The sequence below is a fragment of the Triticum dicoccoides genome, chromosome 6B (genome assembly GCF_002162155.2).
Source record: "Triticum dicoccoides isolate Atlit2015 ecotype Zavitan chromosome 6B, WEW_v2.0, whole genome shotgun sequence".
Taxonomy (NCBI): domain Eukaryota; kingdom Viridiplantae; phylum Streptophyta; class Magnoliopsida; order Poales; family Poaceae; genus Triticum; species Triticum dicoccoides.
In genome coordinates this window covers 708,704,734-708,723,749 of record NC_041391.1, presented here as the reverse complement: position 1 = coordinate 708,723,749, position 19,016 = coordinate 708,704,734, and positions in this window count along the sequence as shown.

Sequence of the window (19,016 nt, the reverse complement as noted above, 5' to 3'; positions counted from 1 at the left end):
CTCGAGGATTCTTTCAGGGCCAATTTTCAAGGGATCTATGTCCGGCCTCCGGACGCGGACGATTTAAGTCACATAATTCAACAACCCGGAGAGTCCACCCGCAAGCTTTGGAACAGATTCCTCACTAAGAAGAATCAAATTGTCGATTGTCCGGATGCCGAAGCCTTAGCGGCCTTCAAACAAAGCATTCGGGACGAGTGGCTCGCCAGACACCTCGGCCAAAAAATCCGAGGACAATGGCAGCCTTAACAAGCCTTATGACCCGCTTTTGCGCAGGTGAAGATAGCTGGTTGGCCTGTAAAGGCACCAGCGACCCAAGTACATCCGAAATCAGGGATGGCAACGGGACGCCACGGTGCAATAAAAACAAACGTCAAAACAAGGCAGAAAGTCCGGACAACACAACGGTCAACGCCGGATTCAGGGGCTCTCGACCCGGTCAACAAAATAAGCCATTTAAAGGCAGCAAAGAGGGGCCGTCCGGCCTAAACAAAGTCCTGGACAGACTGTGCCAAATTCATGGCACCCCCGAAAAACCTGCAAACCACACTCACAGAGAATGCTGGGTCTTCAAGCAGGCCGGCAAATTAAATGCCGAACACAAGGGAAGGGAAACACCAAGTGAAGACGGGGATGAGCCTCGCCAGCCGAACACTGGGGGACAGAAAAAATTCCCACCAGAGGTAAAAACAGTAAACATGATCCACGCGACTAACATATCCACGAGAAGGCGCGAACGCGCGCTCAGAGACGCGCATGCTATAGAGCCCGTCGCCCCCAAGCTTAACCGCTGGTCGGCCTGCTTGATCACCTTCGATCACAGGGACTATCCAACTAGTATGCGGCACGGAGGATCAGCCGCCTTGGTGCTCGACCCAATAATCAACGGATACCATCTCACCCACGTCTTCATGGATGGTATCCAGTACAGATTTTCGTGCTGAATTTTTTGATATATTATATGTTTTTTTCCGACATCGTATGCAAAAGTTATAGCAGTTTTACATTTTTCCCTACACTTTTTGCAAAACATGTCCAAATTTAAGTTTTCAAATTTTCCTAACTAGTAGATATAGTAATATAACTACCTCTCGAAGGATTTTATTTTTTGAAGTTTTTATCATTTTCTTTTGATTTTTTCAAAACTGAAATGGCGATACACTGGGGGGGTAGAGTTTGAAAATTGGCCCCTTTAGTACCGGTTCGTGGATGAACCGGCTCGACACTGGTTGAAAAGCCTCCCCAAAAATTCAATCGGAAGTTGGGAGGAACTCGAGGATGCTTTCAGGGCCAATTTTCAAGGCACCTATATCCGGCCTCCGGACGCGGACGATTTAAGTCACATAATTCAACAACCCGGAGAGTCCACCCGCAAGCTTCGGAACAGATTCCTCACTAAGAAGAATCAAATTATCGATTGTCCGGATGCCGAAGCCTTAGCGGCCTTCAAACACAGCATTCGGGCCGAGTGGCTCGCCAGACACCTCGGCCAAGAAAAGCCAAGGACAATGGCAGCCTTAACAAGCCTTATGACCCGCTTTTGCGCAGGTGAAGATAGCTGGTTGGCCTGTAAAGGCACCAGCGACCCAAGTACATCCGAAATCAGGGATGGCAACAGGAAGCCACGGTGCAATAAAAACAAACATCAAAACAAGGAAGAAAGTCCGGACAACACAACGGTCAACGCCGGATTCAGGGGCTCTCGACCCGGTCAACAAATGAAGCCATTTAAAGGCAGCAAAGAGGGACCGTCCGGCCTAAACAAAGTCCTGGACAGACTGTGCCAAATTCATGGCACCCCCGAAAAACCTGCAAACCACACTCACAGAGAATGCTGGGTCTTCAAGCAGGCCGGCAAATTAAATGCCGAACACAAGGGAAGGGAAACACCAAGTGAAGACGGGGATGAGCCTCGCCAGCCGAACACTGGGGGACAGAAAAAATTCCCACCAGAGGTAAAAACAGTAAACATGATCCACGCCAGTCACATATCCATGAGAAGGCGCGAACGCGCACTCAGAGACGCACATGCTATAGAGCCCGTCGCCCCCAAGCTTAACCGCTGGCCGGCCTGCCAGATCACCTTCGATCACAGGGACTATCCAACTAGTATGCGGCACGGAGGATCAGCCGCCTTGGTGCTCAACCCAATAATCAACGGATACCATCTCACTCACGTCTTCAAGGATGGTATCCGGTACAGATTTTCCTGCTGAATTTTTTGATATATTATACGTTTTTTTCCGACATCGTATGCAAAAGTTATAGCCGTTTTACATTTTTCCCTACACTTTTTGCAAAACAAGTCCAAATTTAAGTTTTCATATTTTCCTAACTAGTAGATATAGTAATATAACTACCTCTCGAAGGATTTTATTTTTTGAAGTTTTTATCATTTTCTTTTGATTTTTTCAAAACTGAAATGGCGATACACGGGGGGGTAGAGTTTGAAAATTGGCCCCTTTAGTACCGGTTCGTGGATGAACCGGCTCGACACTGGTTGAAAAGCCTCCCCAAAAATTCAATCGGAAGTTGGGAGGAACTCGAGGATGCTTTCAGGGCCAATTTTCAAGGGACCTATGTCCGGCCTCCGGACGCGGACGATTTAAGTCACATAATTCAACAACCCGGAGAGTCCACCCGCAAGCTTTGGAACAGATTCCTCACTAAGAAGAATCAAATTGTCGATTGTCCGGATGCCGAAGCCTTAGCGGCCTTCAAACACAGCATTCGGGACGAGTGGCTCGCCAGACACCTCGGCCAAGAAAAGCCAAGGACAATGGCAGCCTTAACAAGCCATATGACCCGCTTTTGCGCAGGTGAAGACAGCTGGTTGGCCTGTAAAGGCACCAGCGACCCAAGTACATCCGAAATCAGGGATGGCAACGGGAAGCCACGACGCAATAAAAACAAACGTCAAAACAAGGAAGAAAGTCCGGACAACACAACGGTCAACGCCGGATTCTGGGGCTCTCGACCCGGTCAATAAAAGAAGCCATTTAAAGGCAGCAAAGAGGGATCGTCCGGCCTGAACAAAGTCCTGGACAGACTGTGCCAAATTCATGGTACCCCCGAAAAACCTGCAAACCACACTCACAGAGAATGTTGGGTCTTCAAGCAGGCCGGCAAATTAAATGCCGAACACAAGGGAAGGGAAACCAAGTGAAGACGGGGATGAGCCTCGCCAACCGAACACTGGGGGACAGAAAAAATTCCCACCAGAGGTAAAAACAGTAAACATGATCCACGCGACTCACATATCCACGAGAAGGCGCGAACGCGCGCTCAGAGACGCACATGCTATAGAGCCCGTCGCCCCCAAGCTTAACCGCTGGTCGGCCTGCCCGATCACCTTCGATCACAGGGACTATCCAACTAGTATGCGGCACGGAGGATCAGCCGCCTTGGTGCTCGACCCAATAATCAACGGATACCATCTCACTCACGTCTTCATGGATGGTACCCGGTACAGATTTTCGTGCTGAATTTTTTGATATATTATACGTTTTTTTCCGACATCATATGCAAAAGTTATAGCCGTTTTACATTTTTCTCTACACTTTTTGCAAAACATGTCCAAATTAAAGTTTTCAAATTTTCCTAACTAGTAGATATAGTAATATAACTACCTCTCGAAGGATTTATTTTTTGAAGTTTTTATCATTTTCTTTTGATTTTTTTCAGAACTGAAATGGCGATACACTTGGGGGGGGTAGAGTTTGAAAATTGGCCCCTTTAGTACCGGTTCGTGGATGAACCGGCTCGACACTGGTTGAAAAGCCTCCCCAAAAATTCAATCAGAAGTTGGGAGGAACTCGAGGATGCTTTCAGGGCCAATTTTCAAGGGACCTATGTCCGGCCTCCGGACGCGGACGATTTAAGTCACATAATTCAACAACCCGGAGAGTCCACCCGCAAGCTTTGGAACAGATTCCTCACTAAGAAGAATCAAATTGTCGATTGTCCGGATGCCGAAGCCTTAGCGGCCTTCAAACACAGCATTCGGGACGAGTGGCTCGCCAGACACCTCAGCCAAGAAAAGCCGAGGACAATGGCAGCCTTAACAAGCCTTATGACCCGCTTTTGCGCGGGTGAAGATAGCTGGTTGGCCTGTAAAGGCACCAGCGACCCAAGTACATCCGAAATCAGGGATGGCAACGGGAAGCCACGGCGCAATAAAAACAAACGTCAAAACAAGGAATAAAGTCCGGACAACACAACGGTCAACGCCGGATTCAGGGGCTCTCAACCCGGTCAACAAAAGAAGCCATTTAAAGGCAGCAAAGAGGGATCGTCCGGCCTGAACAAAGTCCTGGACAGACTGTGCCAAATTCATGGCACCCCCGAAAAACCTGCAAACCACACTCACAGAGATTGCTGGGTCTTCAAGCAGGCCGGCAAATTAAATGCCGAACACAAGGGAAGGGAAACACCAAGTGAAGACAGGGATGAGCCTCGCCAGCCGAACACTGGGGGACAGAAAAAATTCCCACCAGAGGTAAAAACAGTAAACATGATCCACGCGAGTCACATATCCACGAGAAGGCGCGAACGTGCACTCAGAGACGCACATGCTATAGAGCCCGTCGCCCCCAAGCTTAACCGCTGGTCGGCCTGCCCGATCACCTTCGATCACAGGGACTATCCAACTAGTATGCGGCACGGAGGATCAGCCGCCTTGGTGCTCGACCCAATAATCGACGGATACCATCTCACTCACGTCTTCATGGATGGTACCCGGTACAGATTTTCGTGCTGAATTTTTTGATATATTATACGTTTTTTTCCGACATCATATGCAAAAGTTATAGCCGTTTTACATTTTTCTCTACACTTTTTGCAAAACATGTCCAAATTAAAGTTTTCAAATTTTCCTAACTAGTAGATATAGTAATATAACTACCTCTCGAAGGATTTTATTTTTTGAAGTTTTTATCATTTTCTTTTGATTTTTTCAGAACTGAAATGGCGATACACTTGGGGGGTAGAGTTTGAAAATTGGCCCCTTTAGTACCGGTTCGTGGATGAACCGGCTCGACACTGGTTGAAAAGCCTCCCCAAAAATTCAATCAGAAGTTGGGAGGAGCTCGAGGATGCTTTCAGGGCCAATTTTCAAGGGACCTATGTCCGGCCTCCGGACGCGGACGATTTAAGTCACATAATTCAACAACCCGGAGAGTGCACCCGCAAGCTTTGGAATAGATTCCTCACTAAGAAGAATCAAATTGTCGATTGTCCGGATGCCGAAGCCTTAGCGGCCTTCAAACACAGCATTCGGGACGAGTGGCTCGCCAGACACCTCGGCCAAGAAAAGCCGAGGACAATGGCAGCCTTAACAAGCCTTATGACCCGCTTTTGCGCAGGTGAAGATAGCTGGTTGGCCTGTAAAGGCACCAGCGACCCAAGTACATCCGAAATCAGGGATGGCAACGGGAAGCCACGGCGCAATAAAAACAAACGTCAAAACAAGGAAGAAAGTCCAGACAACACAACGGTTAACGTCGGATTCAGGGGCTCTCGACCCGGTCAACAAAAGAAGCCATTTAAAGGGAGCAAAGAGGGACCGTCCGGCCTAAACAATGTCCTGGACAGACTGTGCCAACTTCATGGCACCCCCGAAAAACCTGCAAACCACACTCACAGAGAATGCTGGGTCTTCAAGTAGGCCGGCAAATTAAATGCTGAACACAAGGAAAGGGAAACACCAAGTGAAGATGGGGATGAGCCTCGCCAGCCGAACACTGGGGGATAGAAAAAATTCCCACCAGAGGTAAAAACAGTAAACATGATCCACGCCAGTCACATATCCATGAGAAGGCGCGAACGCGCACTCAGAGAGGCACATGCTATAGAGCCCGTCGCCCCCAAGCTTAATCGCTGGTCGGCCTGCCCGATCACCTTCGATCACAGGGACTATCCAACTAGTATGCGGCACGGAGGATCAGCCGCCTTGGTGCTCGTCCCAATAATCGACGGATACCATCTCACTCACGTCTTCATGGATGGTATCCGGTACAGATTTTCATGCTGAATTTTTTGATATATTATACGTTTTTTTCCGACATCGTATGCAAAAGTTATAGCCGTTTTACATTTTTCCCTACACTTTTTGCAAAACATGTCCAAATTTAAGTTTTCAAATTTTCCTAACTAGTAGATATAGTAATATAACTACCTCTTGAAGGATTTTATTTTTTGAAGTTTTTATCATTTTCTTTTGATTTTTTCAAAACTGAAATGGCGATACACAGGGGGGGTAGAGTTTGAAAATTGGCCCCTTTGGTACCGGTTCATGGATGAACTGGCTCGACACTGGTTGAAAAGCCTCCCCAAAAATTCAATCGGAAGTTGGGCGGAACTCGAGGATGCTTTCAGGACCAATTTTTAAGGTACCTATGTCCGGCCTCCGGACGCGGACGATTTAAGTCACATAATTCAACAACCCGGAGAGTCCACCCGCAAGCTTTGGAACAGATTCCTCACTAAGAAGAATCAAATTGTCGATTGTCCGGATGCCGAAGCCTTAGCGGCCTTCAAACACAGCATTCGGGACGAGAGGCTCGCCGGACACCTCGGCCAAGAAAATCCGAGGACAATGGCAGCCTTAACAAGCCTTATGACCCGCTTTTGCGCAGGTGAAGATAGCTGGTTGGCCTGTAAAGGCACCAGCGACCCAAGTACATCCGAAATCAGGGATGGCAACGGGAAGCCACGGCGCAATAAAAACAAACGTCAAAACAAGGAAGAAAGTGCGGACAACACAACAGTCAACGCCGGATTCAGGGGCTCTCGACCCGGTCAACAAAAGAAGCCATTTAAAGGCAGCAAAGAGGGACCGTCCGGCCTGAACAAAGTCCTGGAAAGACTGTGCCAAATTCATGGCACCCCCGAAAACCTGCAAACCACACTCACAGAGAATGCTGGGTCTTCAAGCAGGCCGGAAAATTAAATGCCGAACACAAGGGAAGGGAAACACCAAGTGAAGACGGGGATGAGCCTCGCCAGCCGAACACTGGGGGACAGAAAAAATTCCCACCAGAGGTAAAAACAGTAAACATGATCCACGCGACTCACATATCCACGAGAAGGCGCGAACGCGCGCTCAGAGACGCACATGCTATAGAGCCCGTCGCCCCCAAGCTTAACCGCTGGTCGGCCTGCCCGATCACCTTCGATCACAGGGACTATCCAACTAGTATGCGGCACGGAGGATCAGCCGCATTGGTGCTCGACCCAATAATCGACGGATACCATCTCACTCACGTCTTCATGGATGGTATCCGGTACAGAACTTCCTGCTGAATATTTTGATATATTATACATTTTTTTTCCGACATCGTATGCAAAAGTTATAGCCATTTTGCATTTTTCCCTACACTTTTTGCAAAACATGTCCAAATTTAAGTTTTCAAATTTTCCTAACTAGTAGATATAGTAATATAACTACCTCTCGAAGGATTTTATTTTTTGAAGTTTTTATCATTTTCTTTTGATTTTTTCAAAACCTAAATGGCGATACACGGGGGGGTAGAGTTTGAAAATTGGCCCCTTTAGTACCGGTTCGTGGCACGAACCGGTACTAAAGGCTTGTCCCCTTTAGTACCTGTTCGTGTCACGAACCGGTACTATAGGTTAGACCTTTAGTACCGGTTGGTAACACAAACCAGTACTAAAGGGGCTCGTGGGGACCCGGCCTGACGCCAGCCTGCCACTACCCCTTTAGTACCGGTTCATGGCACGAACCGGTACTAAAGGCTCAACACGAACCGGTACTATTGATCGCGGCCACGAACCGGCACTATTGATCACATTAGTGCTGGGTTTTTTACAAACCGGCACTAATGTGCTTCACATTTGACCCTTTTTCTACTAGTGTCAATGGATTCGGGCCTGCGCCAGGAGCGCCGAACAGTCACGATGAGCACGGCTTAGACCTGCTGTCGGACAATACTCGGGATACCGTACCTGCAGGAGCCCTGGACCTAAATCTGGGGCAGATTGCGTTGTTCGAGGATGGGTGGATGGACCCCACCCCGAAGGCCGCACAATCATCGGCGTAGAGCCAAACACAGACTTCACCCCCAAGGAAGCCTGTGTCACCGGACCCCCGGACTCATGTCCGGCTGTAGGTTCCAGTCCGCGCACCCCCGAGCCTGCCAAATCTGGATGGGCTACGGTAATGGAGTTTACCGCTGCGGATATCTTCCAGTACTCGCCCTTTGGCGACATGCTGAACTCATTAAAGTCTCTCTCTTTGTCAGGAGACTCTTGGCCGAACTATGTCCAGCTCAAGGGGGAAGAAGGGGACGAAGAAATCTGTTGCCCACCCACCACCCACTTCATAGCCACTGTCGATGATATATCAGACTCGCTTGACTTCAACTCCGATGATACCGACGGTATGGACGTCGATGCAAGAGACGATTCAGAACCGCCACCAACGGGGCGCTGGACTGCCACCTCGTCATACGATATATACATGGTGGATACGCCTAAGGAGGACGACGGCGACAAACCGGAAGATAAAACCCCCGGAAAAAACCAAAACGACGGCGCAGATGCTGCTCCAAGTCCAGCAACAGTAAAAATAGCGATAACAGCGCCATGAAAGATCGACACCCCAGTCAACTACGAAGGCAACAATGACCATAGGGACCCAGCAATGGAGCAGGATGAGCCAGGTCACGCCAAACACAGCCCGGAGCAGACGCCCGATCACAATGATCCCGAGGGACGAACTCATCAAACCGCCCCAGGACAAGAGCATAGTCCAGACGACGATGCATTCATTATCCCGGAAACACGTTTGGAACAAGATAACCTCCACAGAAGGCTTACGGCCACTACGAGAAGTCTAAAGAAGCAGAAGCAAAGGCTTAAGGCCGCACAGGAAACGCTCAATCGCAGATGGAATAAAGTGCTAGACACCGAAGAAAAGTACGGCGACGATCGCCACACAAAGAGCTATCCAAAACACAAGCTGCTGCTAGAATTCGACGATGAGGCTGTTCCATCAAAGAACAATACGGCCAGGAGGCCAGACAAACCACTTCGTAACCGCAATGGAGCAGCTACCGACGCTGCACATGATTTACGTAAGCTCCTGAATAAAAAGGCCGGCGCGGCCAGGTCCATCTATGGATCTAAAGGACATGCCCCGGCGCAGGACTATGGTCACCAAAATGATCAGACTGATCGGATATGAGTTTGGAATCATCGCCGGACACAACAATAGCCGACGGCATGCCACAACACGTCTAGATACAGAGGGGCTGCTCACCCCCTGTGCTTCACCGAAGAGGTGCTGGACCACGAATTTCCACAGGGTTTTAAACCTATGAATATAGAGGCATATGACGAAACGACAGACCCCGGGGTCTGGATTGAGGATTTTATCCTGCATATCCACATGGCTCGTGGGGACGACCTCCACGCCATCAAATACCTTCCCCTCAAGTTGAAGGGACCAGCTCGACACTGGTTGAAAAGCCTCCCCAAAAATTCAATCGGAAGTTGGGAGGAACTCGAGGATGCTTTCAGGGCCAATTTTCAAGGGACCTATGTCCGGCCTCCGGACGCGGACGATTTAAGTCACATAATTCAACAACCCGAAGAGTCCACAGGCAAGCTTTGGAACAGATTCCTCACTAAGAAGAATCAAATTGTCAATTGTTCGGATGCCGAAGCCTTAGCGGACTTCAAACACAGCATTCGGGACGAGTGGCTCGCCAGATACCTCGGCCAAGAAAAGCCGAGGACAATGGCAGCCTTAACAAGCCTTTATGACCCGCTTTTGCGCAGGTGAAGATAGTTGGTTGGCCTGTAAAGGCACTAGCGACCCAAGTACATCCGAAATCAGGGATGGCAACGGGAAGCCACGGCGCAATAAAAACAAACGTCAAAACAAGGAAGAAAGTCCGGACAACACAACGGTCAACGCCGGATTCAGGGGCTCTCGACCCGGTCAACAAAAGAAGCCATTTAAAGGTAGCAAAGAGGGACCGTCCGGCCTGAACAAAGTCTTGGACAGACTGTGCCAAATTCATGGCACCCCCGAAAAACCTGCAAACCACACTCACAGAGAATGCTGGGTCTTCAAGCAGGCCGGCAAATTAAATGTCGAACACAAGGGAAGGGAAACACCAAGTGAAGACGGGGATGAGCCTCGCCAGCCGAACACTGGGGGACAGCAAAATTCCCACCAGAGGTAAAAACAGTAACCATGATCCACGCGACTCACATATCCACGAGAAGGCGCGAACGCGCGCTCAGAGACGCACATGCTATAGAGCCCGTCGCCCCCAAGCTTAACCGCTGGTCTGCCTGCCCGATCACCTTCGGTCACAGGGACTATCCAACTAGTATGCTGCACGAAGGATCAGCCGCCTTGGTGCTCGACCCAATAATTGATGGATACCATCTCACTCACGTCTTCATGGATGGCGGCAGTAGTCTTAATCTAATATATCAGGACACTGTCCGCAGGATGGGGATAGACCCATCCAGAATCAGCCAAAGTAACACCACCTTCAAAGGGGTGATACCAGGCGTTGAAGCCCACTGCAGGGGCTCCCTCGTACTTGAGGTAACATTCGGTTCCCCAGGCAACTCCAGAAGCGAAGAACTACTCTTCACCATCGCCCCCCTCCAAAACGGCTATCATGCATTGCTTGGGAGAACGGCCTTCGCCCGCTTCAACGCAGTACCGCACTACGCCTACCTTAACTCAAGATGCCCGGTCCACGTGGCGTCATCACCGTTAATGGAAACACAGAGCGTTCCTTATGTGCGGAAGAATACGCGACGGCTCCAGCGGTCGGACTCTAAGCGGCCTCTAATACCAGAAAGCATGATTGGTCGTTAAGACCACGGACATGGCTAGACGAGTCCGGCAGCCCAGATAAACCCGATCTAGGCGCCACAAATTTAATCCCATAGAGGACACCAGGGGCTATAGATAATTAATAAAGCTCAATTCTCGGCCTGACCTTATTAACATGCCAAGGTCTTACACTTTTACTATCCATTAGTGATAGCCAACTTTTCGCACGCTTACGTCATACTCTTCTACATGAGTTTTTCTTTTTACAGACACCATTCGTGCAACACCCTCCCAGACACGGCACAACGGGGACAAAGGCGCAGACGTGCAGCAGGGCCCCGCTCAAAGGTTTCTCTTTAGATTAAGCCCCTGTGTAAACCTTCTTTATTGTCTCTTGTTGCTTACACATCCCATGGGTACTACACCCACAGAGGATACTGCCGTTAGTGGCATTTCGCCATGACAGACTAATGCACGTACCTGGGAATACATGGTTCATAATAAAGGGCGTTACTCAGCCTAGTATATGTTATAAAGTCCGAATACCTTCGGGAGTGTTCAGTGTCACGAGTTTGGCCTTATATGCATCAGCTCCGAATCATGTCTTTGGTCAAATGTTGGGATTTCCCGGCTCCTGGATTTGTCGCCTTACGTTTCGTTCTTGTTGGCTAAGGCGGCTAAAGGAGAACTACTGTGATTGTGCCATGGTTATTCCGGATGAGCACCTCAGTAGAGAAAGCCGAAAACTGACTGTCATGATATAGTGAAAGACTGTTCATCCACTCGAAGACTTATCGGAACCTTTCGGGTTCCTCCGCATTAACGAAGGACCGTTTACCGGTCATGTACACACGCGCCGTATTCGGATGCACGCGAAGGTACAAGGGGCTACATAGTAGCCCCACCGTCAAACTCCTATGGCTAAGTGAAAGTGTTAGAGCTATATAGTCCGGTTGCCTAGTTCGATGTGCGATCACCTCCTTAATGGACCAAGATGTTGGATCAAGTGTGATTACACATATTTTTGCGAACACCCCCGCATTATATGCGTGGGGGCTGAAGCCAACGACTGCTAACTTTCAAAATTGCATATATACATAAAACGGCCGCACAGGAGGCACAATAACACTTTTAGGAGAAAAGTATAAACATAGCCTCCATAATCAAAATAACATTGTTTTTACAATGACACGATTTGTCACTCGAACATGACATTCTTCGAGCACTGAGGCTCTATTAGGCGAGCACCCTCTACTACCTGCTCCAAATAGTGCTCGGTCGGATCCTGGCCTCCCGCCGGATTCTGGATCGCAATGATGGTGGCCTCCATACCTGTCCAATATGCTTTAACACGGCCAAGAGCCATCCGTGCACCCTCTATGCACGCCGACCTCTTCATGGCATCAATCCGCGATACGGCAACAAGGAATTGTTGCACTAAACCAACATAACTGTCCGGCTTAGGCCCCTTCGGCCATAGATGGTCTATTACAGACCGCATTGCAAGACCGGACAGCCTATGGAGCTTGGCCACAGTAGCCATCCTCTCACTCAACGGCAATGTACGCGTTGGAGCACTGAATTGTGACCAGAACAGCTTTTTCACATCATTATCTTTTTGATCCTTGAAAAACTTGGCCACATCAGCTGTACTATTCGCCAAATCCGCATAGGCGTCTGCAGGACTCCAGCTCGATCCAGAGGAGCGTACTTCGGATCTAAAAACTTCATCCGCAGCAAATAAGGGTTTCCAGACGTGATTTCTCCGGCCTGTCGAAGCTCCTCCCGCGCATCCCTAATCTCGGAACGCGTCTCCTTGGCCGCATCAAGGGCCTTTTTCAGGTCAGCCGAATTAGCCTTACTATCTTTTTCAAGGAGCTCATACCGGTCGGCGGCATTCTTTAGCTCCACAGCCATCTCGGCTATTTTGTCTTCGCTTCGGCAATGAGCAGCCTGTTCGGCTCTCAACTCTTCAGCCGCCTTTAGGGCAGCCGCATTGCTAGCCCGGGCTTGTTCCTTGGCCAGGACAAGCTCCACCCTCAGGGCTTCCACGGCAGCAGCTCCGTCTACAGTCCAAGCATATAACATCAACATTATGCTTCTCTCAGTTTTTCCAATATCAAATAAGAAAAGCAGAGAACATACGGTGTGACTCGTTAAGCCGCTCGTTCACAAGTGTGATATCGGCATCAATAACTCCAATCTGTCGCCTCAGTTCGGCGACTTCAACGGACCGGTCGGCTGCCGGACCCTTAGCCACCTGTGCATAAAACACAGTTTGATCAATTTCAATGACGTGATCCTCCGTTTGCCGCCTTGGGCTGGCAACCACAGTCTTAGGGGCTACTATCCATATGGAGCACACCTAGCACGTGCGCCATAAATCAAGAATTATGTATTTCGTTTCATACCTCAAAGCCTCTGAGCAGGCTCGTAAAAGCTTCATTCAACCCGCTTGTGGCGGATGAAATCTTCTTAAGCACCATGCTCATTAATGAACGGTGATCCTCTGAGAGAGCAGCTCGCTCCAGAAGGCTCGACAGCGTATCCGGCTGGTTTCCGAACTGTGCCGGACCTTCCTTATGCCCCCCTGGGACCCAAACGCTCCGGGCTCAGGGCGGCCAAAGTACTAACTTCTGGCCTCGGGAAATCCGGACTCCTCCGTGACGACACCTCGGGTTCGCCCGCCACATGAGGCGGAGAGGTTCATTGGGTCTCACTCTCCATCATCTCCGGAGGGAGATCCCCCGAAGACGAACTCTGTCGAGAAGAGCTGCTAGCCGGACTGCAAAGAATGGATCCTGGTTACTATTCTTGGAGGAGGAGGCACTAAGCTTTGTATTTACGATTAACTTACAGCTCGGCTGAGGGCTAGCCCATTCGCGAGCATGGCGCGGTGAAGACGCCCTTCGGGGCAGGGCCCCTTGGTGAAGTTTTCTTCCCTTGTCTGGGCGCCTCCGTCTCCAAGTCTTCGGAGGTGGCCCTCTTCTTTCCGCGAGGGGAGGAGACCTTAGATTCCCCTCCACGACTATCCTCCTCTGGGGAGGTAGCAATTCCCCCGGTTTGGATGTGCAATTTGTGAAGTTCCGCTTCTCTATTCTTCCCTTCGCCTTTCCCCAAGGGCACTTTACTTAGCACACGATCAAGCATCTTGGCTATGGCGGGACTTGGCGAGCCTTCGGGAAGTGGCGCTGGACACCTGATTCTCTCCACCTTGCTGAGCCATTCCTGGCCACGGAGGATTTCCAGAATAATGATTATGATAAAAATAAACAAAGTGTTCAGTTTCTGGGTTACTTACTTGGGTATCTGGGCGATTGCAGCTCAGGCCCGCATCCTCGGTGGTGTCTGGACACTTTACTTGTGGTTCGGAGAATAATTTACACATCCCTTCGAGCGTCAGGCCGAAGAAGTGCAGAATAGTCCACGAACCTTCAGGGTTGAACTCCCACATCCGGAGAGGCCGGCGTTTGCACGGCAACGTCCGTCGGATTAGCATTACCGGAATTATGCTGACAAGGCTAATGTCCCTCTCAAGAAGCTCCCGGATACGGCTCTGCAGTGTTGGTACATCACTGGCAGACCCCCAATCCCGTCCTATACTGGTCCATGACGCCAGTAGAGAAGGAGGGCCTAAACGGAAGTCGGGGGCAGCCACCCACTTCGTGAATGTGGGAGCCGTGATGTAAAACCACCTCCGCTGCCATAGATCGGACACCTCTGGGAAGGAGCCCTCTGGCCATGGGGCGTCGGCGTTCCTGCTTATTACAGCACCTCCGCACTCCGCGTGTCGCCCCTCAATCATCTTCGGCTTCATATTGAAGGTCTTGAGCCAAAAGCCGAAGTGCGGAGTGACGTGGAGAAAATCTTTGCACACAATGATGAACGACGAGATATGGAGGATGGTGTCCGGAGCTAGATCGTGAAAATCTAACCCGTAATAGAACATGAGCCCTCTCACAAAGGGATCAAGGGTGAATCCCAAGCCGCGGAGGAAGTGAGAAACAAATACGACGCTCTCGTTGGGCTCGGGAGTAGGGATAACCTGCCCTAGAGCAGGAAGCATGTGCTTGATGTTGGCGGTCAGATATCCGACCTCCCTAAGCTTCGCAATGTCCTCCTCTATGACCGAGGAGGCCACCCACCGGCCTTGAAGGTTGGATCCGAACATGGTTGAGGATCCGAGGTGCTTGAGCTTGGGCTCCGGGTGTTAGAACTCGAGATGCGAAAAGGCGCAAGAGTGGTGGAAAAGAGGGATAGGCCTCGGCCCCCTTATAAAGGGGGTGAATATCAAGCATCCTCAGCGTAACCGTTCGGGACTTACCTAAAAACACAGAGTCATACCAACAGACGTCATGGGGACGCATGCGCCTATATTGAGGGAAGATCACGCGATAAGGGGAGCACGATCTCTGCTTTGGCAAGGTGTGCCAATAAAACCACCTCGCAATGCGTATCGAGGCAGGCCAAGAAAAACCGATTCATGTTAGGCCGGGCCACGATGTAGGAGCACGCCGTACAAAAATTGCCACCAGATCAGATTTATGAAGTACTATGCTCTCTATGGTGGTGCGTGAAGATCATCTTGCAGATCTGAACACAATTTGAGTGTTTGATAATTACTTTGGAGTATTCGGAGATGGAACCTGCCTTGCAATGCCGAAGACAAACGGCGCGTCGGACTCATCGTCATTGAAGCCTGGTTCAGGGGCTACTGAGGGAGTCCTGGATTAGGGGGTATCCGGACAGCCGGACTATTGGACCACGAAGATACAAGACTCAAGACTTCGTCTCGTGTCCGGATGGGACTCTCCTTTGCGTGGAAGACAAGCTTGGCAATCTGGATATTAGATTTCCTTCTTTGTAACCGACTCTGCGTAAACCCTAGCCCCCTCCGGTGTCTATATAAACCGGAGGGTTTGGTCCGTATAGGGACGATCAAGACAATCATAATCATCATAGGCTAGCTCCTAGGGTTTAGCCTCTACGATCTCGTGATAGATCAACTCTTGTAATACTCATATCATCAATATCAATCAAGCAGGAAGTAGGGTTTTACCTCCATCGAGAGGGCCCAAACCTGGGTAAAACATCGTGTCCCTTGCCTCCTGTTACCATTAGCCTTAGACGCACAGATCGGGACCCCCTACCCGAGATCCGCCGGTTTTGACACCGACAGCTGGTAGTGTAGAAGACGTCGACGAGGGCAAGGAAGCGGCCTCGTCACGGGCCGGAGACAGGCCAGGCGAAGAGGCCTCGTCAAGAGCCGGTGAGGCAGACGACCGTGCTGGCGACGGAGAGCGAGACCGCGGGCGGTGGTCGACGACCGGGACCTGCGAATCAGCCTGGGCGGTCGGCACCAGGAGCGGCACGAGACGCCGCCCCGGGTGAGCCCATGTTTGGTTTTGGTAATTGATGACAATCTCTATGGAATAATGGTTGCCTTGAGTTTTATTTGAAGGATTTGTCTATAGGCTTTTCTTGGAGTCCATTTATTGGTTTCAAGGAGAGTTTGTGATGACCAAGATGCCATTCAAGGAATTACCTAAAGATTGGTCTGAATGCATGCATGCTGGAACAGGTGCTCGCTTCCCATGCTGCCCTGATAGCCCAGGGTGGTGCTATGTTCTGCTTCTGCCACATTGAACTTCTTACTTTGTAAATTCTGTTTTCCCCACCGATTTACTCCCTCTGTACTATAATATAAAAACGTTTTTAACATTACATTAGTGTCAAAAACATTCTTATATTATGGGACGGAGGGAGTAGCTGTGAAGCAAGTTAATAAAGCTCACCGGTTTCCTAAAAAAACAAGGTTAACTAGGATTTTCCATTTTATAACCCCACGAGAAACCCCTTTTTTTATCCGTTGAACGTGATCACAGCCTAAAATTGCACAAAAATGGTTTTTCTCTACTCCTTACTGTGAGGCAAAAGCCCCACGGCCCCTCGTATATTTTAAGCAGAATATGACAAGAACAAAGTGAAAGAATATACAAGGTTGTTGACCTAAAAAACGACCGAGAAAAAGAGGAAGAATCCAGAAACTAAAAATAAAAGAGTGAGAACTTTGACTATTGCCTTAAAAAGAAGGGTGAGACAAGTCCACTATTGATCACAGTGATCCTTGTGAATAGATTGGAAGTTTCTCTCTGAAAAAACAAAATCTGAATTTTGTACGATCGACAACATGACAACAATCCAGAACTTCTATAAATTGATTAGACCACTAGCGTACCAGCTAAATGTTTAAGGAACACGACATTTTCCATGCACTTCACTTTTTTAAATGGCAACCTACACTAGAGTTTTTTTTTTCTGCATTTGCTATTTGTAAGTCGCAAAAATGGCATAGGTGATAGGTATTAACCCGATTTCTAGAGAGAAGACGAGACGCGCACGAAGTTTCGATGTTGAGATGGAGGCGACGCAGCCAGCCGCAACGTCCCCGGTGAGGCCTCGCTAAGACCTGGCCGGAGGCGGGGACATCGTTAACGGAGGAGAGGCATGGGTTAATGGATGCGTTGCGGGACGCGGTCACCCACAGCCAGAGCCGGGGAAGAGCAGATGGGGGAGGAGCTTAGAGGGAAGGCTCGGGTGACAGCAACTCAGAGGAGGGGGTAGTTCGGGCAGGCCGGGGCAGCAAGGTTTGAACTGCCTTATTCACTTCTCTCTTCCAAATATTTCTGAACTATCATATTTTGAAGCATGAGATGCAGTTGCACTTGAATTGTTTATTTTGTCTACTATTTGTGGATTATAAATTTGATATCAGTGTGTATAAATTTAATTTACTTTTAATCTGCCGTGTGGCATTGCTCAAGTTGTTGCTGGTACTGTGCTGCGTTCTAGGGAGCGCCTACGACCCGCTGGATCCAAACGGCAATATGACAATTAGTTAGGACTTCTTGGAGATCAAGAACATCTGCTTGGTGATGCTAGTGCTCATTATCTTATTATATATTTGTTCGAAGGTCTCTACAAAAAAAGTAGTTTATTACCGTCAACTAAACGGTAGTTCACTGAAATCAGAATTCGCACTAGTCAAATTATGTGTGAGAAATTTATAGCAATAATTGCGTCGCATAAAGTATGAGTAAAAAACCCATATCAATGGACTAACCAAAATCTGTATTTAGTACACCAACACTGATATGGCAGGGGGCTCTGGCCCCCCTCCCCCCTTACGAGTGGAAGAATCGATGTGTAGCCCCAAGACCCAAGTAAAGACCGTGAGTTGAAGGAATAAATCAACAGCAGTGCTATGCAGACGACGGATTCGTGCACGACTCAGAGACGACAAGCACCTAGACCATTGGATTGCCTCATCTCCTTAATCTGTGTGGCTTCTAATCATGTCGTGCGCAAATCGCCCGTCAACAGATCGTGTGTGCAGCAGTTTTGATAAATCAACACGGCTCGAGACGAGCCTTTGGCAATCAAGCCAGCCTCTGTGTTGCGTGCGTACGTGGGTTGTGTATCCGGCGAGATTAGCTAGCTAGTTTAGCTACGTACGCGCAGCGGAATAATCGATCAGGAGAGATCGAGCCAGCTTGGGGCGGGAACCAAGTTTGGAAGTCAGTGTTGATTCGCTTCGTCGTCGTTCATCGTTGGTCGTTGCCGTCGCAGGAAAGTACTCGGGGTCGAGTCTGGGCCAACACATTCACCTACGAGGCTACGACACCTGAGGTTGAGAGAATGTGTATACGTGAGCAAATACTATTCTTCATTCAGGAAACTCCTTTATCTGCAAACTCCTTTATTCTTCCACCTGTCAATTTCATCTTGCCGGGATGTGGAAGGAATCCCCAACGGATTACTGCACCTCCCATCCCTCAGGTTCATGACAGTGGATCATCCAAGAGATTAATGAAATGAGTCATGTGCTAATAGATGCATCCTGGCTGCAGTAACTGTTACGAGAGTGAATATAGATCACTAGCAGTAGCAGCAGGTTAGAAATAGAGACACAAAAATCCATTTTCTCAACTTCTGCTACTGCATCTGCTTCAAAGTTTTTCAGAATACTCTGCTTTAGTGTTGCTATACTCTTTAAACTCTGTTTGATGTCTGGTGACTTTATTAATTTAAAACCAGACGCTTCTAACGTCTTCGTTCTAAAAAATGTATATTGTGTTGGAAACACGAATGTGGGTCAAAACTCACAAGTCTCACTTCCCTACACTCTTGGCAA